The sequence below is a fragment of the Protopterus annectens genome, chromosome 3.part1 (genome assembly GCF_019279795.1).
Source record: "Protopterus annectens isolate FY-2018-M chromosome 3.part1, PAN1.0, whole genome shotgun sequence".
Lineage (NCBI taxonomy): Eukaryota > Metazoa > Chordata > Ceratodontiformes > Protopteridae > Protopterus > Protopterus annectens.
Genome location: NC_056732.1, coordinates 1829736278 through 1829762787, shown reverse-complemented (window position 1 = coordinate 1829762787; position 26510 = coordinate 1829736278).

Sequence of the window (26510 nt, the reverse complement as noted above, 5' to 3'; positions counted from 1 at the left end):
CTGAATACTAACTATGCTAGCTAAGTTGTAACTATGTTTGACATTGTTATTGGATGCTTATGTTAATGTCATGTTTGCCTATGCTGTATTTAATGTTTATTTTATGTCCTTGCTAATTCAACATGTTTATGTTATGTTCTTGATATTATGGACCTTTTGTTCCCATGCCTCCACTGAAAATGGGATCTTTTTGGCCCAGTGGACCATCCCGGTAAGCAAATGCAAATAAATAAGTAAATATCATTTTTTGATTGCTAGCACAACATCAGGTCTGACCATTATAATAAAGCAGCTTTCCTGGAAATGGAAAATTCCTTTGGAGCCAGTAATATAGGTGAGATATCTGTGTTGGTACCTTATACTTTAATCACATCATACTCTTTGACATGGTCTGTCACTCCAAGATGTTAGAGACCCTGGTTAGTCTTGATTCCACAGCTGCTGCCATCAGAAGGGTTTCTATAGAGCCACAGCTAGATCACCTGGCACCTTGGGCAATGTCCAGAGTGGTGCCCCCTCAACCATTCGAAAAAAAAAAAAATCATACCCCCCTTTTCTCATTTTCTACTCGGGGTCAGGGTGTCATGTCAGCTGCTGCCATCTGTATCCTGCCTTCTTCAGTACTCATGCTTGACTGTCACAGCTCTTCTCTCACACAATCCATCCATCTCTTTGCTGGATGCCCTCATTTCCTCTTACCTTCTTCCTGTCTGTCCCAAATCTTCTTCACTAGATTATCTTCTGCTTTTCTGCACATGTGCCTGAGCCACTGTAATCTGCTCTCTTCAACCTTTTCTGCAATTGGAATTATTTTTGCTTCTTTCTTACTTCCTGATTTCTTTGTCTGTCCTGCATTGTGCATCCTACTACCCATCTCAAGCACTTCATCTCCATCACCTCTAGCTTCCTCATCTGCTCTGCTGTTACTGCCCAAGTTTCTGTACCATACAGTAGTTCTAGTCGCACCACTATTTCGTACACCTTACTTTTCAGGTTCTTTCGCATTCTTCTGTCATACACTACACCTCTGATTCTAGCTTTGACCTCTTCATTCTGACTTCTCATCTCTTCAACCAGCCCTCCCAAATATCTGAAGCTGTTAATCTGTTCCACTGTTTTCCCTAATATCTTAGTTATTAGATTTTTCTGATTTCCCCCATTTGCTGCCATTACAACTGTTATGTCTGTACTCAGTTTCATCCCATTTATCTTCAGTTTTGCATTCCATTCCCCTAACCTTTGCTGATGTTTTTTGCTTGGAGTCTGCCTGTAATGCCACATCATCTGTATACAGCAACTTTGTTGACCTAACTCTTCCGACCTATTTGCTAATGTAGTCCTTCACCTATATGAACAGCAGTGGGCTCAGAGCTGAACTCTGGTGTACACCCACTCTCATTGGGAACCCCTCTGTGAGACTGATCACTGCTCATACTTGTGTCATTGGATCCTTGTACATAGCTTGCACTAGTTATACCAATGCTGGGACTTCAAACTACTGCAGTACTGCCAAATCAGCTTTCTTGGGACCTTGTCATATGCTTTCTCCAAGTCTAGGAATGCCTAGTTGGACTTTTTCCTCGTCTGTAGATTGTTCTTAACTGTCTGTCTCACTGCAAACATCAGGTCAGTTGTTCTGCATCCTGATCTGACTCCATCTTACTTTCTACTACTGTGTGTATTCGTTTATCAGTCACCCCTCCAGAACGTTCATGTACTGTGACAGGAGTTTGATACCTCTCTGCTGCCCACAGTTGTGAATATTCCCTTTATTCTTGTACATTGGCAGTATTATGCTTATTTTCCAGTCATGTGGGATACTGTTCTCACCACACTGCTATTAGTACCCTCAGAAGCCATTTCTCCCAATCTCACCCAGCATCTTTATCATATCTGTTGTGACCTGATCTGAGCCTGCTGCTTTCCCTGACTTCATTTTCCTTAGTGATGATCTTACTTCTTATATGGTGATCTACTCCTCTTTTCACATTGTAGGCTATGTCTGGGGTAGTACAGCTTCTGTGAGGTTTTCTTCATTCAGAAACTGCTGGAAGTACTCCTTCCATCTGCCTTTGATGTCTTGTGGACTGGTGAGCAGGTTGTTGCCTTATGAAGAAGTGTCTGACTATCTTATTTATTTTTCTGTCTTTGTTTGCAGCCTGATATAGTTTGTGCCATTTACTGACTTACTTTCTAGAAGCTAAAAGAGTGCTTCTGATACCTTGTTCTTTGCAACTTTTTTCTTAGTCTCTTTGTTAGCTAACCAGTATTCCTTCCTAGCTTGGACTGTCATTTCTATCTCCCACTTTTTCCTGCACTCCTTTTTTCTTTTGATCACTTCCTGGACTACTGCATTCCACCACCAGATTTCCTTATGTACCTTATTTCCATACTTGGCTCGGCCTCATATATATTTTGTAGTCCTCACACATGGTATATTGGGGTGTTGCTATTTCCTCCTCAATTCCACCTATTTCCTCATCTTGGGTTGCTAGAGCCCTTAGTAATTCCGTGAACTGTTGTGCTTTCTCTCCAGTCAACTCACAGGTCTTCAACCTGGTCTCAGTTAACCTTAGAACCATCTCTGACCACTGCTTGCAGCTGATTGTAGCAAATAGTGGTTTATGCTGTGGCCCGACTGTTTTACTGGGGATGACTTTGCAATTGCTGATTCTACACTAGTGCCCTTTCTTTGCTAGGAGAAAGTCTATCTGAGTTGCATGTTGGCCACTCTTGAATGTAGTCTTGTAACTATCTCATTCTGAGCCATGTGTGGGCTACTATCAAGCTGTTTGCCAGACAGAAGTCTAGAATGGCCTGTTCTTCTTTATTCTTGTGGACCCAGGCAGTCCTCATATCCTGTTCTGTTTGTCCTGATATGTGCATTCAAGTCACCCATTATCAACACCAATTCATGTTGCCCTGCTTTATCTAGTAGGTCCTGTAACTGCTGTCTGAATGCAGTCTTTTCCCTACCACCACAACCCTGCTGTGGGTCATAGGGTGAGATTATGAATACTGCCGTATCCATAAGGCTGCGATCTGAGTTTGAATATTCCTAGGATCCTAAAAGAGGATTACAATGATGCTACTGAACGTACTATGGATACATTTGTTGTTCACCAGGAGAGATTGGGGTCTGCATTTTCTACAGGTACGAATGTACGTGGAAATGGGCTGAATGATGCCTCGAATGTTCTCTCTTTTATGGATAGACTGGAGCAGGACCGAAGGAGTCAACAGGAAAATCCCTTTCTTAAAGTGGGGGAGTGTGGTTATTCTACTCTATTGGGTGAGTCTGGTGTTCTACTTGATAAACTTGAACATTTGCTGCATAAAGATACTGCCACCTATTTTAATATGTTAGGTCTACGGAGATATTTGGACTTAGATATCTCTCTGAGAGGACTGAGAGCTTTTAAGTCTCCTTCCACTCCATTTAATTTGTCCGATGAAACGGATAAAAATTTTTCTAAAAGGTGGCTTGCAGCAGCTCACCGTTGCTTGTTAGAGTGGGTTGCAATTCTAGTAGAAAGGGATTTGATTAAGCAAATGAAAATCAAAAATGAAGTTAAAAGTACATATAGTGATTTATTTAAATTAACTGGTTCTGGTAATTTGGATGTAGAGCTGGCAGATATAAATGGGAAACTTAAAAAATATGAAACTGAAATTATTGAACGCAAAAGCACTAAATTAAAAAGAGACTTGAGGGACTATGAAGGTGGAAGGGCTTTTTTATGGCATAAGAATGAACGTAAAAGCCCTAAAATACATCAGATCACCTTAAATAAGTCAACCAGTTCATCAAGAGGAGTGTATTTTGCGTTGGATGTATCGTCAGCATCTATTGAAGTTGAAAACAATGAAGAACAGTTTCCATCTTTACCTGCGGCTCAAGATCTGGATAGACTGCATAAAGATTTTCAGAGGGGAGAAAGAACAGTGATGGACAATGCAAATGAACGAAAACGGGGTCGCTTTCAACCAGATGCGAGCCATAGGAGGGACTATACGAGGCAGTACAAGAAGTATAAATGGTACTGATTTTGTGGACTCTAATGTGGTGAATATGTCAAATTATGTTTTATCTAAATGTCAAGAGAAAGTTCTTAATTATGAATTAAAATTTATTCCAACTGTAATGCCCCGCTTACATGTATTAAAATGTGAAGTGTTTAGATTAATCCGTAAATTGCACTTGTTACATCATTTTAATGTGAATAATACAAAAGTGAATGAGGGGACAGAGTTTAACAATTTTGATAGTAGTTTGGAGGATAGTTTTTGTTCTTGTAATACTATTTTTTATATGAAATACAGGAAAGTGATGATTTTAATGCATGTAGTTTATTTAATACTGAAGATATTGTTTGTAAAAGTGATTTCATTCCACCATATAGACATGATGGCATTAAACAGTTTTCGCAAATGCTTAATTATACTGTGGAATGTGAATTTAATGCATTCATGAGCAATATTAATAATAATAAGATGTATAACCTTTCATTGCAGGAATGGGAAGAACTACAGATGCTGACAAAAAATAAAAATATAATTATTAAACCTGCAAATAAAGGGGGTAAAATTGTTTTAATGAATGTGCAACAGTATTTCAGTATGTGTATGTCCCATTTGGATAATAGGGATGTTTACAAAAGTAGTAATGTGACTGTATATAGACAGGCAATACATGATTTTAAAGCTCTTATACAAAAAGGTTACCGACTAGGATATTTCTCTAAGAATGATTTGGATAAGAAGTTTGGTTGTGATAATAGTGAATTGGCGGTATTTTACTGCCTTCCAAAAATCCATAAAGATATCACAACTCCTCCAGGCAGGCCAATTGTTTCTGCACAAAAAATATTTTACTAAGAATGTTGGTCTACTGTTGCATAAAGTGTTGCTTCCTTATGTAGAAAAATTACCTTCATATATTAGAGATAGTATGGTCTTTTTAGAAAAGCTGTCTGATTTTGAATGGTGTAATGATATATATTTTGTAGTAGTGGATGTTTGTAGTTTGTACACGAATATTAGACATGATTTTGGTATTGAAGAAGTTAAGTACTTTATAGGAGATAGTCCAAAAAGTAACTATATTTTGGAATTATTAAAATTTTGTTTAGAAAATAATTATTTTACATTTAATAAGATTTTTCACCAGCTCCAAGGTACTGCCATGGGGGCATCTTTTGCCCCCATGTACGCAAACCTGGTAATGAGATTATATGAAACAGAATATTTATATCATGGTGAGTTTTTCAAAGAATCTGTAGTTAAGTACTACAGATTCATAGATTATCTCATACTTGTATGTAAGGGGAGTTCTACAAATGTTAACATGTTTGTGGAATGGCTACAGAAAAGTAGATTTGGTTTTGGTTTTGATGGTTTGCAAATGGGGACAAGAGTTACATTTTTGGACATTTTATTGAACATTAATAACAATAAATTACTTACATCAATACATAGAAAATTTGAGGATGGAGGAAGAATTTTATATGGCACTAGTTGCCATCCACCTCACACTCTTTCATCGTTACCTTACAATGAATTTCTTAGATTAAAGAGATTATGTAATAATGAAACTGATTTCTGTAGGGAAATTAATAGGATGTATTATATGTTTGTAAAGAGGGGTTATGATAAAGAAGTTGTACAAACTGCTATTAAGAAAATTATTGAAGGTATGGATGAAAATGATATTCAACGTGAAACACATTATAATAATGCAGTGTATAATAAAGATAGTCCAGCAGGAAAATGATTGTCTGTGGGACCTGGGTATTCAAGCTCCTATGCAGAGGAGGAAAAATGTCCACAAATAAAATACCCTAGGGAAGCCAAGAATAAATGGATGACCAGGTAGGCTGCCTTAATAAAGGTATGGTGGGATGTCAGTGAAGAAGCTGGGTTACCAGTAAAGCCTTGAGAAAGGCTGTGCGTACCCGAGTGCTTGTGGTCGAAGGCTGAGTAAAGCCTTTAGAAAGGCTTTGTATACAAGTCGTAGTTCCGGCTGGTCAGGTCACCTGGTGAGACAAACTGCTAGTGTGGCAGCTAGAAATCAAAGATGAAACACACAGAAAAAACAGGCAAAACAGCATAAATGTGGCTCGACTAAGGAGCTCTGCTCTCCGTGGTGGCAAAAAATCAACGTAGTCGAAGTTCAGATTCTAGAAGGTCGTACTTTATTGAAGTAGAAAGTACCAGAAGTACAATCACCATCGCGTAGTTCCTTAATGGACAGAGTATTCCTGAGGATTTCCTTTTATAAGAGTACCTGGGGGTGTGTCAGTGGGAGCCAATCTAGTGTGGGTGAAAAAACCTTTATTGTGATTGGGCACAACAACTTGACATCACACCTTACAATCTAATAGGTAAGATACTCTGAGCCAGCTCATATGTGGTTAGTAGAATCACTCTAAACCTACAATAGTGGAGTTCGGAGATTAGCTAAAATTAGCTAAAAAATGTAGTTTACTAAAAATAGTCTTGCTGGAAAAAAATCAACCCTTGCTGGTAAAATATATTGTTAGGCTACACTTTTCATAATCTTCGTCAGGATGGTGGACAACCTAAAAGAGCATAATAAGCAAAGCCGAGCATACTAGAGAAATAGCAACAACATGTATGTAAAATAACATGTATGTAAAATAAGAAACAGGGTAGAAAACCAAAAAATAAGGCCAAAAAATAAGACCAGGCTAGATATCCAAAAAATAAGATACAGAAACTAAAAAGAGAAACAAAATATGTTTTAGTTTTCTAGCCTGTTTCTTATTTTACATACATGTTATTTTACATACATGTTGTTGCTATTTCTCTAGTACGCTTGGCGTCCACCATCCTGACGAAGATTTCGAAAAGTGTAGCCTAACAATATATTTTACCAGCAAGGGTTGATTTTTTTCCAGCAAGACTATTTTTAGTTAACTACATTTTTTTAGCTAATTTTAGCTAATCTCTGAACTTCACTATTGTAGGTTTAGAGTGATTCTACTAACCACGAATGAGCTGGCTCAGGGTATCTTACCTATCAGATTGTAAGGTGTGATGTCAAGTTGTCGTGCCCAATCACAATAAAGGTTTTTTTCACCAACAGTAGATTGGCTCCCACTGACACACCCTAGGTACTCTTATAAAAGGAAATCCTCATGATCACTCTGTCCATTAAGGAACTACGCTTTGATGGTGATTGTACTTCTGGTACTTTTTACTTCAATAAAGTATGACCTTCTAGAATCTGAACTTCGACTACGTTGATTTCTTGCCACCACGGCGAGCAGAGCTCCTTAGCTGAACCACATTTACATTGTTTTGCCTGTTTTTTCTGTGTGTTTCATCTTTGATTTCTAGCTGCCACACTAGCGGTTTCTCTCACCAGGCGACATGAACAGCCATACTACGACCTGTATACGAAGCCTTTCTAAAGGCTTTACTCAGCCTTCAACCACAAGCGCTCGGGTACGCACAGCCTTTCTCAAGGCTTTACTAGTAGCCCAGCTTCTTCACCGACATCCCACCGTACCTTTATTAAGGCAGCCTACCTGGTCATCCATTTATTCTTGGCTTCCCCAGGGTATTTTATTCGTGTATAATAAGGACAGGGAAATTAATAATAAATGCAAAATATATTTTGTTTCTACATATGGAACATTTATCTCCATATTTGTAAATTTAGTTAAGTATTATTGGCAATATTTGTTTAAATTTAAAGATATAGGCAATATCTTAAGTCCATTCTTAGGTATATCATACAAGAGAGGACAAAATCTTAGAGATATCTTGGTAAATAATCACTTTGTAATGCCTGTTATAAATATTATGGGAAATATGAAGGCACCAATGGGTACTTACCCCTGTGGTAACTGCAATATTTGTGTTTATACTGTTAGAACATTTAACTTTATAAATGGATATGCATTTTTCCATCGGAAATGTTTAATTGTGAAACAGAGGGTGTTATTCATTCCCTACAATGTTCTTGTAATCTAGGATATATTGGGGAAACCAAGAGAAAATTTAAACACAGAATGCAGGAACATGTTAGGAATGTTAAAAATAAAAAGGTGGCTAGCCCGGTGGTTAAACACTTCTTAGAATGCCATGATTCTAACCCAGGTGACCTAAAGGTTACTATTTTAGAAAAAGTACATAGAGGTTTTTGCTCAGATAGCTTGTATAAAAAGAAACTAATGCATAAAGAAAGTATTTACATTTTAAAATTTAACACTCTGTCCCCTTTAGGGCTTAATCTTGAATGTAATTGGAGGCTGCTTGTTTGAATTTTAATTGATTAATTGATCTTAATAATTTTGTATTTAAATGGGGGCTAACTGATGGTTTTATGTACTCTTTGACGGCTTTGCCGAGGCGCTAAGATGTATTAAAATTTTGTACTTTTGCTGGCTGTTGTTTTGTGGATTCAAGCTATTTTATTGTGGTTACTGAACCAATTCATGTTGCCCCGCTTTATCTAGTAGGTCCTGCAACTGCTGTCTGAATGCAGTCTTTTCCCTACCACCACAACCCTGCTGTGGGGCATAGGTTGAGATTATGAATACTGCCGTATCCATAAGGCTGGAGTCTGATTGCCATGAGTCTGTCACTAATTCTGATGACAGCCTTCACTGTCTTCTGAAGCCTCTCCCTTTCCATAATTCCCACACCATTTCTAGCCTGTCCTCCTCCTGCGTAGTAGACTCCAGATCCCAGGCCAAATGGCTTTGCTGCACTGCCCTTCCATCTTGTCTCTTGGATGCGTAGGATGTCCAGCCTCCTCGTTACCATCATGTTATCCATTTCTAAGCTCCATCCTATCAGTGAACCTACATTAAGTGTAGTGATTCTTAGTTCATGTTTAGCAGGTTTTAAGTCCATCTTTCGCTCAACAGAGCTATCCTACATAATCTCTGCTGGGCAGCTGGACACCTGCCAGCCAGTAGCCCATTGACCCTGGGCTGCCAGGCCTTCTGGCAGGCATGGGGCACATCCACCCCTCCCATCATTAGCATGGGTCCTTGACAGGTCTGAGTAGGTTGGGCCTTCAACCTACTTATCACCGGCAAATACCCATGTCTATTTGGCAACATTAGTCAACACAACCGAATCACCTTGAGCCATATTTTACAACGTCAAGTGGCTTTCCCTGCCATGCAGTGCAATCTGTGATTTGTGTTCTCTTGTCATGATGATACTGTGCACCACAGCAGGTGCACAAAGTGGTTAGTTTATGCAGTTCTTCCTCCTTTACAGCACCATATAGAGTCTGTGCTGCTGCCCACAACGCCATTCTTAGATGAGTTTGAGATGGAAACACTCAGCATATTTTTAGAGGTGGGAGAAACCGCACAGAGACATAGGGAGAACATGAAAACTCCAAACAGGCATTGGCTGGAGATCAAGATTGAACCTTGTACCCTGTGTATGGAAGGTAAAGACCTACCTTGTACTTTGTGCATGGGAGGCAGAGACTGTAACCATTATGCCAAATGGTGTCTACATTTAAAAAAAAAATCCTCTTTTAAAGTTTGAAAGCTTGAGGACAAAAAAAAGTCTTCAAAAATTCCTCTAAACTGTATCAAAGCACTTATACAAACTCTTTGCTACAGTCTAAGCTACTGAATGCATTCTTTTATGCAGCAGTGATATTTGGCACATAATCCCAGTCCTACAACTGTATCTGATCGGCAGTTCTTAAGCACTGATGATTGTACCACCTGACAGCTTGCATTCACAGCCCCAACTCCCTTCTTCTCACCCTAGATGAGGTACTTGTTCTCTGACTTTCTAGCATACAGGGAGCAAGCAGTGAGTTGGAATGATGCCACCTATCCGTTCACGCCTGTGGATATCGGAATATTCAGGGATCTGTGGTAGGCCTGCATTGTTAACAAATCCCTGTGAAATCTCAAATAATTCACTGTACTAACTATTCTGATATGGTTCCTGCAAGAAATATCATTGCTTCATTGTGTACTCAGTGGTAACACAGCTTTCTTACTTTGCAACTTTGGCATACTGTCTGAAGATTGCAGTTTAAAATCAAGAAAAACAATCGTGCTATTCCCACGCAAAACACCATCAGAATAGCTGTGTGCCTACATTTGATCTCATATTAAGTTTCAGTACTTACTTGTGTCTTAGCTAATAGCATCAGCTCCATAAAGCTCTGTACAGCTAGATAAAATTTGATCTATATACTAATAATGGTGCTAGTACTGGCCAGCAACTTGGGATATTTTAAAAGACCCTACCAATCCTTACAAACAGAGCTAAAAATGTATACCAGCTCCCATCTTGGCTATAACCTGCCCAGCTTGTTAACTCATTGTTTCCTACAAGAATGTAGTTATCAGGAAAGCTGAACTGCTGTGTATCCAGTAAATTATATTCTTCTTTACGAGACACTGCCCTGTACTCCTGAAAGTTGTACACTTGTCACTGTTTTCAAAGACAAATTTCTGAGTCCTAGTAAAGTTACATACATAAAACTAAGGCAGCAAGTTGGCATCTACAATCTGACATGATTTGCTATGCACTCATAGTGAAATGATCATTGTTGAATGACAGAGTTGGAGTTATTAAGGATTATTTGCAAAAGGTTATGAGAAATATAACATTTTCCATGTTTACATTAATAATGTAAAAACAGAGTTGCAATGCTCTCAAGTAGTAGGTGTTAATTTTTTTTATTTTTATTTATTTATCCTTTGTTAACTGGGTTACTCCCACTAGGCTGTCAGCATATTTTCAGGGAAGACTCAGGTGGTATTTATACTATTATTTGGAAAAACTGGACTTTCCCAGCTTTTCTCAATAGATGCCGTGGAATCTTTCATCTCCACCTGAGCTAACACCAACTCAAGCAGATGGGACCTTGGTTTAACATCTCATCTGTTAATATGGCACACTCAGGAGTGCAGGACCTCCCTTATACTGCCCTGCAGTGTCAGCAATCAGTGTACCTGGTATGAGAATAGAACCTACAACCTTCTGCACCAAAGGTGAGTGTGCTACATGTTGCACTACTGACACTGCTTATTAAAAAAATGACATAAAACCTGGTGGTTAATGTGAAGACATTCTAAGATTTAAATGCATTTTTGGTAAAGTAGTTTAACTATTACCTATATTTTCTTAACTACATTCATTTCATAAATTTCAGAAAAGCTGTGTAACCTACAGGTGAACAAATGGTGCCATATTTTGCAAAACATTAAGGCACACAGTGTTGTCACAGGTACTCATCTTCTAACAAAAGTTTTGTAGATTAATATTTTGATATATTGTGACCTTATTATATGCATATTTTATGTAGATTTGGCAGTTTCACAAAGCAGCAGTATGCTATTCCCCTCTTGCCATGCATCATTGGAAAGCTGTTTAACAGTGAAACAATTTTGCCATTGACGTCACGCATCTGTAGGTTCATAGGTTCATAGGTTGGTACTGGGCTATCTGCCCGAAGGCATATATTAGCCCAGCCACATTGTGCGGTATTCACTGCCCCTTTAGTAGTTCCCTAGACCCTTGTACTAGCAGCTAGTACCCTTGGCCCCTATCTAGTAGTGCTCTTGGTGTGATCCCCGGTGTGAACTTTCTGTTACCCATCCACTCATCTCACTTGCAGATATGTAACCATTTGTTTGACTATAAACAGGAATAATCTATCTAAACTTCTAAACGTTGTGACACTTCAAGTGATGATGAACAAAATCTGCACACGGAAGTTGAGAAAAGAGACTGTTGGAGGGAGGTTGGCATAATGATTAAGGTGTTTACCTTACAGACACAAGGTGCAGGGTTTGATTCTCACGTGGGGTAATTGGCTAGGCTTAAAATGGCCTGTGGGGGCAGTTAGCCTAGTACCAATTTATGATCCAAAGCTATGAACCTATGAATACTGTTGGGAAGGGAGGTTGGCATAATGGTTAAGGTGTTTACCTTACAGACACAAGGTGCAGGGTTTGATTCTCACATGGGCTAATTGTCTAGGCTTAGAATGTTCCACAAGGGCAGTTAGCCAAGTAATAATCTATGAACCTATGAAAAGAGTAATAAGAAAAATGAAGTGGCAATATATTAATTAGCTCCACAAATGGAGTAATATTAATGGAGTTTGGTGCTTGACACTGTTTGATTATTTTCAAAATTAGATGCAGAGGTTAAATGCCTACAAGATACCCAGCTGCTACAGTAAAACAAACAAAAATGGCAACATTTATGGTAAAATAAGATAATCTGGAGTTTTGAAAATGAGGCATTCTTTGGGATAAGGACTGTATTGAATAATAACTGTGTTAAAGTATTGGGCACCACTGTTGCAATTCTGGGAAGGTTAGTATTAAAAATAAAACAAAAAATAGTTAGATTAAGTGTTACATATGTATATGCAAAGATGGGGGGGTTAAGTTTTTTGAAGACTTAAAACAGTTTGTTACAGTGAATGTGCATATTGTTGTGGTTGGTGATAGGTAAATTGCAGAAGAGTGTAGGTAAAATTAGAGAGGATGTTAAACTTTGCTAAGAGATAATACAATTCAGAAGATAAAATCTTGGGACATAGAGAAAATGTACATGTAAGAGAGACAGCTTAATATAGAAAGACTATGTTGTGTCATAGATATTATATGAAGTTCAGGGGTGTTACACTTGAAGTGTTTTTTTTTTAGAAAGTACAACTTGGTAGAAGAAGAAATAATTTGGGACTGCATGAAAGAGGTAAAGGAACAAAAAGATTTATTGGTGAAGTTACAAGATCTGAGTTTTTGATAGTAAAAAGACAGATTTTGTGATCAGACCATTTTTCTATGAGGCTGTTTTATAGGAACTGGACAGACTGGTGGGCAATGCTCAAAATGGTGATTACCTAGATGAAAATAACAATACATGATGTCACGAGGATAATTGAACAGTATGTTCAGGTAATGTATATGAGAAGAAATGTAATAAAAAAAGGTATGGAAAGTTAAATCAGTGCAGACGGAAGATAGTGCTTGGATGGAGAGAGAGAGAGAGATTATGATGGAGCAGTTAGAAGATAATTTACGAAGTAGAAGTGGTAGTGTTCCTGAGCCAGATGGTATTGGGTATGATATTTATAAGAAGGTTAGTAGAAATAAAAGAAGGATTTTTCTAATGTATACACAATCAATGGTTACATGATTTGAATTTTGACTAGATTTGTGAAGATGTAGTCACATGTATTTTTAAAAAGGGGTACACAATACTAGATTTGTGAAGATGTAGTCACATGTATTTTTAAAAAGGAGAGAGAAGCTAAAACGTTGTTGACCTATTACCTCGTGAAACACAGATTGCAAGTTTTCAAAACTGGCGACCTGTTAAGTTGGGAAAATCAGAATACAAATCATTTATCAAAATTTTACCAGTCACACTAGGTAAACGACTGGAGAAACTGTTATTCAAAGATATGTATGCTGTATAAGAGAAATAGCCAAAGGGTTGTTGCTTTTGTTAACAGATGTAGTGAATAGTATATTTGGGGAGGACACAGATGGTAATGTCATGACTTGTGATGTGGAGAAGGCATTCAGTGGTGTGCAACATGAGGGTTTATGGGCAGTAACTGAAGGTTACAATTTAAGTATGCAAATACGATAAGTAGTTGCCGCACAATATGTAAATACTTATAGTCTTTTACTCACTCAATCATTTACTAACACTCTATTCCAAGTGTGAAAAGCAATAAAACAAAGGTGACGTTTAAGTGATGTAGTTTTTACTGCTTGTGATAAATGCATGTTTTAACTGTGTAGGAATGGTGGATGAGGCAAGATGGGAAATTATGGCAGGTGTAAAACTTTCCCTGTTTGTTGTCTTATCTTCATAGGTGTGTACTAGGTTAATGACCACTGGGGGACCTTTTTTTTTTTGTTTAAACAAGAAATATCTTTATTATCACGTATGACATTGGAAATCTTACATTTATATAAATAAAAACACACCAAACTGACACAATTCCAGTTGCAAATATTATACATTACAAACCTCATTGACATAATTGCAGTTACAAATATTATAGATCACTTGTAATCTGTGCAGTCATTGTCAGTTAAGCATTATGTAGCTCATTCAAGTTATGCCTTCTTTTCAACCTTGTTCCTCCTCTGCATGTTATTGATCCCACAATTCCCATTTTTCCTATGTAATTTGCTCCTACCCTTTTCTAAAGATCCCAATTCCAGTTGTTTTATCTGTTACTATATTCGCTAATTCTAGTAAAGTTGATTTAGACTTTGATTTCCATTTTTAGTAATTGCTTTTTTGGCAGCCACTATTAATAAACTCAGCAAGGCCTTACTATGTCTAGGCATATCCGATTCTGTAACATAGATGAAAAAAAAAATTTCCTAAGTTAAACCAGTTTGTTCACTCAGTGAAACTCCACCTATACTCTGTCGCATATCTTCTACTCAGAGGCAATCTCTGCTTAACATACAAGGCCATGTCAAACCCAGAGCTGTTGGACATTCCTCACTTAAAGAAATCCCAGTCCCTCAGAGACACACGCTCCAGGGATCTAAACCTTGTCATCACAATGAACAAAACATGCTGGAGGGATAGTTTCCTGACCCAGAGACTCCCCAGACTCTGGAATAGACTGCTAATACATGTCAAGCAGAGCGCCTCTTTGGCCCTCTTCAGAAGGAACTTTGATGATTGGATGGGAGATAGAAAATTCACCCCAGGGATCACGTCAGTCACCCTGCTAGACAGAGGTCCAGGGAAGTAAATACTGTGGGAAAAAATAGCCAGGGAATTGTTATGGCTAGACTTGTATAGGCCCTAGGGCCGATAGCCCAGTACTAGCCTATGAACCAGTGTCTCTGACAGAGCAGTCAGCAGGGAATCTTTAATGTCTGCCAAATTATTGCTCTCCCAGAAAATATGTTCCCAGTTACCTTTTTTTTCCCGTATCACACCTCTAACATTTGCTGTCTACCTGAGGAAAAATTCCTTGGACTGTACTTGAGGTATAAAAATATCTATGTAGACACTTCCAAGCAAAGATCCAAAATGTTATAGACTCTGTTGCGTACTTGGGAGACATATATATTATCTCTCTCTCTCTCTCTCTCTATATATATATATATATATATATATATAGGTCTATTTCATTTCATTGAAAACTCATTTCACTGAAACTTAGCTGCCTAAGCACAATTCACTGAAAGCTCACTTCACTGAAAACTCATTTGACTGAAACTCATTTCGCTAAAAGGTATATGCCCTGTTCCCCACTGTACTGAGATCCTGGAGTTAGTATATATAGTAAGGGGCGATGTGGGGGAGCACAGCTCCCCACATTGGGGGGGTGTGGGTAGTTTGGGTATATATTGTCTTCAGGAAAGAGTTATTCATTCGACTTGTAAAATGGGTGGGGGGCTACGCCCTCCACACCCCCCAAAGTGGGTGGCTGTGCTCCCCACACCCCATTAATATATATATATATATATATATGTATATATATATATATATATATATATATATATATATATATATATATCCTAACTCCAGAATCACACTACAGTGGGGAACAGGGCATATACCTTTCAGCGAAATGAGTTTCAGGCAAATGAGTTTTCAGTGAAGTGAGCTTTCAGTGAATTGTGCTTAGGCAGCTCAGTTTCAGTGAAATGAGCTTTCAACAAAATGAGTGTCAGTGAAATGAGTTTTCAATTAAATGACGTAGACCCAAATATATCTATATATATATATCTATATATATATATATATATATATATATATATATATATATATATATATATATATATATATATATATATATATATATATCTATATCTATCTATATATGGTTTACCATAAGAATTGCGAATGAGGGTTCAACGACCACAGGATATAGAAAATTGGTTGGCTGAATCCGTGTTTTCAAACCTTCATTTATGCGAGTCCTGGTTCAGTGAATGCACTGTGCATTCACATATATGTGGTCGACCTTGTGACAAGAGATTGTGGTGCAGTCTGGAGCAGAAAATGTGCCATTTTCCCCCACTGTACTGCGATCTCGGAGTTGGAATATGTAATATGCAGTGGGTGGGGGGGTAGGAGGGCTTGCCCCCGTACATAATAGTTACATCACATGATGTGCAGTATCTGACTGTAGTCTACTGATGTCGAGAAAGGTTGACTTCTTTTAAGAAAGTGTGTTTGTGACATTCTGACCTTTTCAACATTCCTTTTCGAAAATGTACTCAATATTTCAGGTAGAAATTTATTTTGAACGTCGACTATTTGATATTATACAACAACCCCCCCCCCCCCGCCATTAATATTCCAAAATGTGCACACTGATTGGTCAGCATGCACGTTGTAAATCAGATGTATACTAATGGAAAAAGGTCCGGTCGACCCAGACTTTTTCCATTAGTATAAGTCTTTTTTTACAGCAACGGAGAATGCAAGAACTCTGTTGAGGTTTAGACGCTGTCTCGCTATGTTAAAGGAGTTTAACATAGCAAGACAGCTTTAAAAAAAGTAACGGAGATCTTCCTTTCTCCGTTGCTTTTTTAAAGCTGTCTCACCATGTTAAATGGGTTTAACATAGCGAGACAGCTTTAAAAAAAGCAACAGAGATTTTCCGTTGCTTTTTTTAAAGATGTCTCGGTTTGTTAAACTCCTTTAACATAGCGAGACACTTTGTAAAAAGCAACGGAGATCTTGCTTTCTCCGTTGCTTCCACCCACAGCTCTGATGTACTGCGTAAGCATACGCATGTGCAGTACATCAGAACTGCCACAGAATACCAGACAGCTGCAGAAGAGCAGCAAGGAGGCATTATACAATGCCATTATTTAAGAAAAGTAAGTATTTTTTTCTTAAATAATGTCATTGTATAATAGCAATGACCCACTTCTGGGTGTGGGTAATGCTGGATTTACTCACGGTTGTCTTTGGCTACTCGGGCTTCGCCCTTGTGACCAAACCACACCAACCAGAGGTAAATCCAGCATTACCCACACCCAGGCATGGGTTATTGCTATAGTAATATATATATAGGTTTACTATTGAATCTGCAAAGTGATTGCTGTCTACCAGCATGTGGTTGAAAGGCAGTTTTCAAATGAGTAGAATGCCGACTCAAATAACATTGATTACACAACAGCGAATGAGTAGTGTAGTTCGATTATCTGAGTTTGCCATTGTGAACAGAGATCGCGGTTCAGTGATGAACAGGGAATTAACCCATTTCCTCACTCTAGTGTGATCTTCAAGTTGGTATGTATAATTTGCAGGGAGTGTGGTGGGCGCAGCCCCTCACATGGGGAGTGCAGGGGAGTTTGCCCCCCTGCAAAATAGTAAAATACACCCACCGTTGACTGTGGGATGTCACAGTACCGTAAGCTGCATAGCATGAATGACTGACGTCTCCTCCTGCTTTGTTGAATACATCGAACTAGTGGTGTCAATGTATTCAGTTTTGACCTGTCCACATTCTTGCCATTCCAGATTCAAGATTTCGGGTCAACCATCGGTCGATGTATGCAGTTTGTAGGTTTCAATAGACAACCTCTATATAAATATATATGTCCCCATTGTTTCTTTGTGAATTGCTTAGCCAGTCCCTCTTCCCAATCCTTTCTAACCTCCCCTGATTGATTCTTATAGTTATCATGCAATATTTTATATGCTCTATTAATTATTCCATTTTAAACTGCAGCTTCTGTTCTATATTCTACTAAAAACTCTACCAGTGTTGGTCTTTCATTTATCAATCCTTGATATGGAAGGCAAACCTCTAACCTGCAGTCCAAATGCATTTTTGACATCTTCCCCATTCTATACCTTTCCCTCTGTAGTTATTTGCTCCCAGTACATTGGTTCCTTTGCCAGTTTTCTGCAATAAATTCCAGCCCCCTCTTGCCTATTGTCTGCATCCCTAAATGCAGTCATCCCTATCAATATAATTTCCTTTCTCCATTCCTGTGTTGTCTTCATTCCTCACTTACTTTATGTTATTTTATGAATATAATATTCTGTATGATTATTGTTATTCTCCTTAAAGGTCTACATCCAAAATCCCAGTCTCTCCTTGTTACTTTTGCTACCCCCTGTTTCATCATCATACCCTTTCAAGATGAATTATACTTTTCTACATGTGCTATGTATAGGAACTTTAACTATGTAGCTCTGAAATACCCCTTCAAATCAGGTAATCCCTGTGATGATATGGGCTTATACCAGCATAGCCAGATGGAGTTCTGTAAAAAATTATATGTCCTTTGAATATCAAACTGAGTTATACAAGATGATTGTGTTTCTAATGTATTTGAACTGTATGGCATTTGAATATCATACTGATTTGCACAAATACTTATGTTATAAATGTATTAGAACTGTATGACATTTGAATGTCAAACTGATTTGTAAAAATGTTTATATATTAGAACTGTATGGCATTTGAAAATCAAAATGTATTTGTAAAGTTACTATTGTTAAAAAAAGTATCAACAGTGGGTCTTGCTGGACTGAGAAGGAGTATACATGTCAGACTGTATGTATATATGTTAGCAAAGGACACTGGAAGAGAAGGGGGTTAAACAGCTAGCTTACTTCTTACTTTAAGAAAAATACTGTTAATTGGACCAGCTGTTGAGCCATGCAAGTGTTTATCTCACAGCTCTGAATAGAACCGGAGATGGCATGTCTGGATGAAGCCTTTGTTCATTAGCTCAGTAAAAACAGGGGAAGCCCCAGGCACTGCCATAAACATTAGCAAAACTTTAGATATGCATCTTATCACATCTATGCTAACATCCTGTCTCATGCTTCAAGAGGGAATAGTGTGAAAACCTAGAATCAGGTGACCAGATGAGGTCATTCTGCTAGCCATCTTGGAAATTTTAGATATTACGAAGATAAATCTCTCAGTATTGAGTCTTCTTTCTTGGGTCTGACAACAAGAAGGACCATTCACCACATCATCTGTATTGCTCTGTTAAGTAAGCTGGGAATAGTAATTCTCCTATATTCAGTCAGGAAAATGTAGTGAAGCTTAGTTTAGATGTTGTTTTTCTTATTTGTCTGAGTCTGTCCATTAACGTTATTTGCAATATTTCCTGTAAATTGAAATCTGTGGTTTATTGTAAATATATATTCCATATTTTCATGCTCTTTTATTATTTATTATTAAATATATTTAAAACATTTATTGTGGCTGGTCCTTTTAGAAAGAATTTAACCTTTGAGAGTGTTTATAGTTATTTGGTGACACTGTGCGGGCCACTCCAGAAGGCCTAGCTGTCTTGGTCAACTACTACCATTTGTATTAGTATTAATATTACACAGTATAATTAGAGTAGCTGATTGTTGAGTGCCTGGTGGCAATAATAACTACCTTATACTCTGGGCAGAAGGGGGCACAGCAGGTAAATCTGTGCCAGCCTTTCCCAGTTGTGTGTGTGTGTGTGTGTGTGTGTGTGTGTGTGTGTGTGTGTGTGTGTGTGTATATATATATATATATATATATATATATATATATATATATGTGCATATTTTTATGTGTGTGTATGTATATATATATATATATATATATATATATATATACGGGTCTACTTTGATAGAAAACACATTTCTCATTTTGTTGAAGCCTCATTTCACTGAAAATGAATTCCCTAAGTACAATTCACGGAAAGCTCACTTCACTGAAAACACATTTGACTGAAACCCATTTCATCTAAACAGGTATATGCCCTGTTCCCCACTGTAGTGCGATCCTGAAGTTAGTATATATAGTTAGGGGTGTGTGGGGGGACAGCCCCCCCACATTGGGGTGTGTGGAGGGCATAGCCCCCCTACTTGCCTATCCTGTCTCCATTTTAATAAATCGAACCATAACTGAAGGCTTTATCCCATCCCTCTGGAAAGTCTCTCATATCATTCCTCTTCATAAGGGGGAGTAACACTAACGAACTCTCCAACTTCCATCCCATAGCCCTACTTTCTTCTTTAGCTAAAATCATGGAAAGATGTGTCCATCGGCAATTTCTCGACCTTCTCCAAAACAATTTTCTAGCAGACTGCCAACACGGTTTTAGACCTTATCACAGCACAACACTGCACTCTTATCTTCCACAGACCATATTAATAAAAATCGTAATAACAACTTGCTGTCCTCAGCTCTCTTTTTAGACCTCTCTAAGGCCTTTGATATGGTTAACCTTAACCTCTTACTAAACATCCTTAAATCTCTGGCATTAGACACCCAGGCAATCCAGTGGTTTAATTCCTACTTAGAAAATAGACAGCAAGCAGTTCTTTGGGACAATCACATATCCTCTCTGCTTCCCATCAAAATTGGAGTCCCACAAGGTTCCATTCTTGGACCACTCCTCTTTTCAATTTTTATTAATGATCTAAATAAGTCCCTTCCACAAACCACCTGCATTCAGTATGCTGATGACTCGACATTGATATGTTCAGAATCTTCCCCAGCTGAGCTTCAGACTACTACCCAAAAAGTATTTACAGCAGCTGAAAACTGGTTCTATCAATATTGTCTCCTACTTAATCCCAAAAAAACTAAATTATTATTATTCACACCTATCAGAAATCCTGTACTTTTGACTTCAATATAACATCTAATAATGGCACAATAATATCATCTGACCCTACTACCAAACTACTAGGTGTCACAATAGATCATAATCTTAACTTAGATTCTCATATTAACTTAACCATCAGGTCAGTCAATAGAAAACTCGGATCTGTATATAGGCTTAAACCCTTCCTCACTGCTTCAGCTAGAACTACCATCACACAGACACACCTGCTATCTACCCTTCTCTATGCCTCACCTATTTTTACAAACTTATTTAAATTTAATTTCAATAAACTAGCAACTTCATACAACAACATTGCCTGATTTGCCACAGGAGCCCCTTTTCGTACCCACCATTGTATAAATCTTAAACAACTTGGTTGGCTGGAATTACAAAATCAACTACTGCTACAGCAACTTAGCATCACCCACAAAGTCTTCTTTCACCCTTCAAATACTACCATACTCTGCACTCTTATTAGCCCTTATAAAAACCTCTCTTCCTTGCGCTCAGCCACAAAGCTCCTAGCAGCCTACCATAAATCCCACAACAAAGCTGGGGACTGTTTGTTCTCCATCTCAATTGGACCTATTTGGAACAAGCTTCCAATCGAACTTACAGCACTTACCTCTACACCCACTTTCAAGAAGCATCTAAAAAACTTCCTTAATTCCCAATGGCTCTGCCCTTGTACTAACCCTGACTGAAACTTTTATTGCCTCCGGTCACTCACCTGTTCTTTTGACTTCAACTTCTTTACTACTTTATTACAGTACTATCTTACTACTTTAACTTTACCATTTCCACTGAACTATTAAAAAAAATATATTTAAATTCAATGATAGTCCTCTATGTATTTCAATCAACATGTTCTGTCTTGTGATATCAGGATTCCAAATGTTTTCTATCTCTATCTCTATTTGCATTACCTTTGTTTAGCAATTTGTTCACCTGATGTATTTTTTAGTGGCTGTTTTACTAGCATTGTTTTTGAATTGCTTTTTTTTGTACAATTTTTTTTCCTGTTTGTGGAGCTTGTCTCTCTGGGCCTCTACTGAAAATGGACATGTATCCAGCTAGACTAGCTCGGTCAACAAATGTAAAATAAAATAAATAAATAGTTTGGGTATATATTATTTTCTGGAAAGAGTTATTAATTTGACTTGTAAGAATCTATGTCTATAGTTTAGAACATTTAAAATAGGTGGGGCTATGCCCCTCACCCTCCCGATGTGGGAGGTTGTGCCCTCCTCACCCTGCTTACTATATGTACTAACCCCAGGATCGCACTACAGTGGGGAACAGGGCATATACCTGTTTAGACAAAATGAGTTTCAGTCAAATGAGTTTTCAATAAAATGAGATTTCAGTGAATTGAGCTCAGGCAATTCATTTTCAGTGTAATGAGGCTTTGACAAAATAAGTTTCAGTGAAATGTATTTTCTATCAAACAAAGTAGACCCATGTGTGTGTGTGTGTGTGTGTGTGTGTGTGTGTGTGTGTGTGTGTGTGTGTGTGTGTGTGTGTGAGAGAGAGACAAATCAAATCTCACAAAGTGTGTGTGTCAGCTACTTTGAGCAGAGACACAAAGCACTGGTTTTACAGAGAGGGTACTGGAGGACTTGGCTTGGACACTCGACTTGAGGACCTAACCTCTACAGTTGTACCAGTAGGGAGTCTTACTGGGGACCTGGAGGGAGACAGATAGAGAGATCCAGACCCCAAACTGAGTGTGTTCCCTGTGTGCTCTTAAGAGAAATTGTGCTTGATGCAGAGAGGTCTTCATCTAGAAATACTGAGTGTATCAAATTGTATTTCAAATGAAAATCGCTTTCCAGTGGCAGTGGTGAGAATCCAGGCTCCTTGATTACTGGCCCAGTGTAGGGATGCCACAATCCCAGTCCACCCTTTTCTATTGGAAGATTGAGCTTATCCCACTTGACTGCTCCTGTCTTTCCCTCCCATATAAAATCCTTCATCTCTTTATTAATTGCTATCCACAGCTTCTCCTTTGGTTGATAAAAATATGCCTGACCTGTGTATAAGACTAAAAACATTTAACTGCTTGTGTCTTACTATCAATACCATATAACAGAGCTTCCATTTTCTCAGTTTTTGTATTATCTTTTGTTTAGTCTATTCCCACATATCCTTAGCTGCCACTCAGGAATCATTTTTAATCCATATTCCTAAATACTTCATTTTATCATGTCCCCATAGAAAAGGTTATTGCTGAAACAATTCATGTGTGGGTACATAATTAACTGCTATTGCGTTTGTTTTAGTTTCATTAATATTTGTATCCTGAAAAGATTTTAAACTGTCCATAAATGTTTCACAACCTTGTAATGTCCCTTTTTGGTTTTGTTAGGTATAAAATAATATCATCTGCAAATAAAGATGGCTTTTCTTGACTATCCTACCAATTATATCCTTGAATTTCTGAGTCCTTTTTTTGCCAATGGTTCTAAATATAATGCAAATAACGAAGGGGAAAGAGAGGACACCCCTGCCTGGTTCCTCTGCTCAAGCAGAAATTATCAGAGAGGACCCCACCTACTTTAATTTGTACCTCTGATGTAACCTCCTGATCAACTTTATGATTTTATCAGAGAATGCAAATGCTTCCATTGCCCTTCTCATAAAGTCCCAGCCTACTCTGTCACATGCTTTCTCTGCATCAAGACCCACCAACAACAGTGGTATTTTCTTACATTCTGCTTCGCTCTGGATCATCAGTGTTCTGTTAATATTGTCAAATCCCCCCCCCCTCCACAAAACCACATTTATCCATATGTATCAATTTTGGCATCGCTTTTGACATTCTTTTAGCCATTATAAACATACACTTTATAATCATGGTTTAGTATTGAAATGGGCCTGTATGAAGCTGGATCTGATGGATCTTTACCCTCTTTAGGTATTACAGCTACCACTGCTTTCTTCCAGGATGTTGGTAGTCCTACTTCTCTTAAAATACTCTTAAACAAAACCTTCCAGATCTTTATCATTTTTTCCCTCCTACCTTCCAAACTTCCATAGGAATACCATCTGTTCCTGGGGACTTCCCTTTAGATTGGCTATACATCACCATTTTTATCTCATCTCCTCCTATCCTGTTGGTAATTGAACCTCATCTACCTCTAACCTTGTATATTTAATTCTTCCATAAACATTTCCATTTGTACCTTTCCTTGATTTTAATATTCCTCTGTGTTATACAGACTTTCATAGAATTTCTGAAATATTTCTAATACTGAAGTATTTCTAATACTTCTGCAGGATCCCTTGTTTTCTTTCTTGTTATAGGCTCCCTAAGCTTGGTGACAGGCCTTTCCACTTTGTGTTACCTGAATCATTGTGCTAAATGTTTTTGTGTTCTAGAGTTATTATAAAAAAGTTGCTTAACAGCACTCTTTTAAAACTCTTACTTTTATGTTAAAAGTAGGGTAATCCCTTATTTTCTGTTTAACATTCTGCAGTTGCTCCTCTTGTTGTTCTGTGGAATTCCCCCAGTTTTGCAATATTTTAACATTTGTCAATCCCTCTAAATAATTCTTGTTAATTCTTAACCATATCTTCCTTTCTTTTATTTCTGCCCTATTTTTAAACTCCATTTTATGTGTTCTCCAATAATTCCTGCATAATTTTTAGTACATATTCCTTAAATTCCTCTCTTTTCAACAGATAAATGGGAAAGCACCAGTGTCTTATTTTTATTTCATTACCCTGTGTTTTGTATTTTAGTTATTATTGGTGCATGATCTGAAATAGGTATTGGGTGCATATCAAGACCTTCAATTAAATGCACATGTTCATTTGAAATGTAAATTATGTCTAGCCTAGCCCAGGTTTTGTAATATGTACAGGAATAATACATAAATTCACTCCAAATTACTAGTACGGAATTCACATTTCCCAAGCCAAGTATTTTTATAAATTTCTTCAAAAAAGTACCCTCCTTTGTTGTAGTTTCCTTCTACCCCCCCAGACATATTTTCACTTTTGAAGATTAAATTCCAGACCCCATCAGTAAGTAATATCCCTTGCTGAAAGCTGATTATTTCTTCCAGAATTTGCTTAAGCTCCATTATAGCAGTTTTCAATGGAATATAAATACATGCCAGTATAATCCTCCTCCCTTGCCAGCAGCCCATTACTACTACAAATCTACTATAATTATCTTTTTTATTCTCTTCTATCACTGTTGGAGCTCCTCTTGCAATTAATATAAGTACTCCTCTATTCCTTTGCCCTAGGTATTCCACTGAACATCTTTCTTTATCAAATTCACATGTTCAGTTCTTTAGACTTTTTAATATAGTTCACTATTTCTTTTTTATATTTATCTGTGAGATCATTCACATTTAAAGACATTACAGAAAGCATAATTTTCATAGGTTCATAGGTTAGTACTAGGTGAACTACCCTTGTGTACCATTTAAAGTCTAGACAATTACCCACATGTGAGAATCAAACTCTGTACTTTGTGTCTGTAAGGTAAACACCTTAACCAGTATGTCAACTTGCCACCCCTCAGAGAGACACTCCTAATATGGGGCTCAAACCCACAACACTGAGATTAAGAATCTCATGCTGTACTGACTGAGCTACCTGGGCTACTTCTTAAGAGGTTATTATTTCCCACTTTTATGTATAACACTTTTTTGTTAAATGTCTAGTCCCAGCTTTTGTGTTACATACATATACTGTTTGGCAGGTTAGTCTTTTGTGCAGTTGTTTTTTGTCATCTGTATTTGAGCTTATCTTTTTGTTTTATTGAAAGCCCTAAAAAAACACTCCAATACTCCATAGAACCTGTTAACTTAATAACACATAAAATGATGTACACCTTCAAATATTAAAGCTTTACCCTCCTAATAGGAATAAATGTTCCAAACAGACAGCCACACACATCGACTTGAGATAACCTAAAAGAAAGGTTATCCATGTTAAAACACACGATACAGCCTGTGCTTCTAAATGCTGTCTGGTTTTGTCTTATCTTTATAGCTGTCTCAACTGGGAAAACACTTGAATGCTTTCAGAAAACATTTCTCCAAACCATTCCTCTTTATCCGATTGTCTCCTAGAGGCATGAGAACCAGACACAAAGTACCAAACATGCATTTGTTTACTAGAAGATGGCCTTGTAGTATTCAGTATTCTTTTTCATTTACTTTCTTTCTCTTAAAGCTTGGTATTAGATTTAGCTAATGGCCTTAACCTAGTCATTCCCTATGCAAGAATGAGAAAAAGCACTCTAATTTTTCTTTTGATATGCTCTTTAACCAGATTTTTCTTCTTTCTTTTTTTTTTTTACATTGCAGTGCCTTAATTTCTTAAAACTGAACAAGGAGAGAAAGAGAGAAGTGAGAAAGAAAAACAAGAGAAAAAATAGGAACAGTTATTTACACTAATATCCCCATTACACTTAAAATAACTGAGACGTTACTTTATAGCATACAGAGAAAATCATACATATTAAAATAGTACCATTAAGGAAGAAGTTTGTTTTATTTATAGTTAACTTTCTCTCTCCCCCTCTCTTGAGTATTTTTCTGAACATAAACGACACAAAGTAGGGCATAAGCTTTAGAGTCCCCAACAAGTTTAACAGAGTCCAAGAATGTCCAATATTTTCTGATTTTCTTGTTCTGTCATGTTTCACAAATATAACTATTGCTTTGTAATCCCACATTTGTCAATTTCCAAGTTACTGGTTTTATTCCTGTTCATCTCCATCTCCCAAATCCCATCTTTGCTTCGTTTCCAACATACTCTCGATTCTTGTAGTCAACACTTATATTTGTTTCATTCTCTCAAGCATTTTACATTGAACCATTGGAAAAGGTTTGACTGGCACAGTTTTTCTGTGGTCCCCACTAGCAGAAGAACAAGAAGCATAATCTTCCTCCA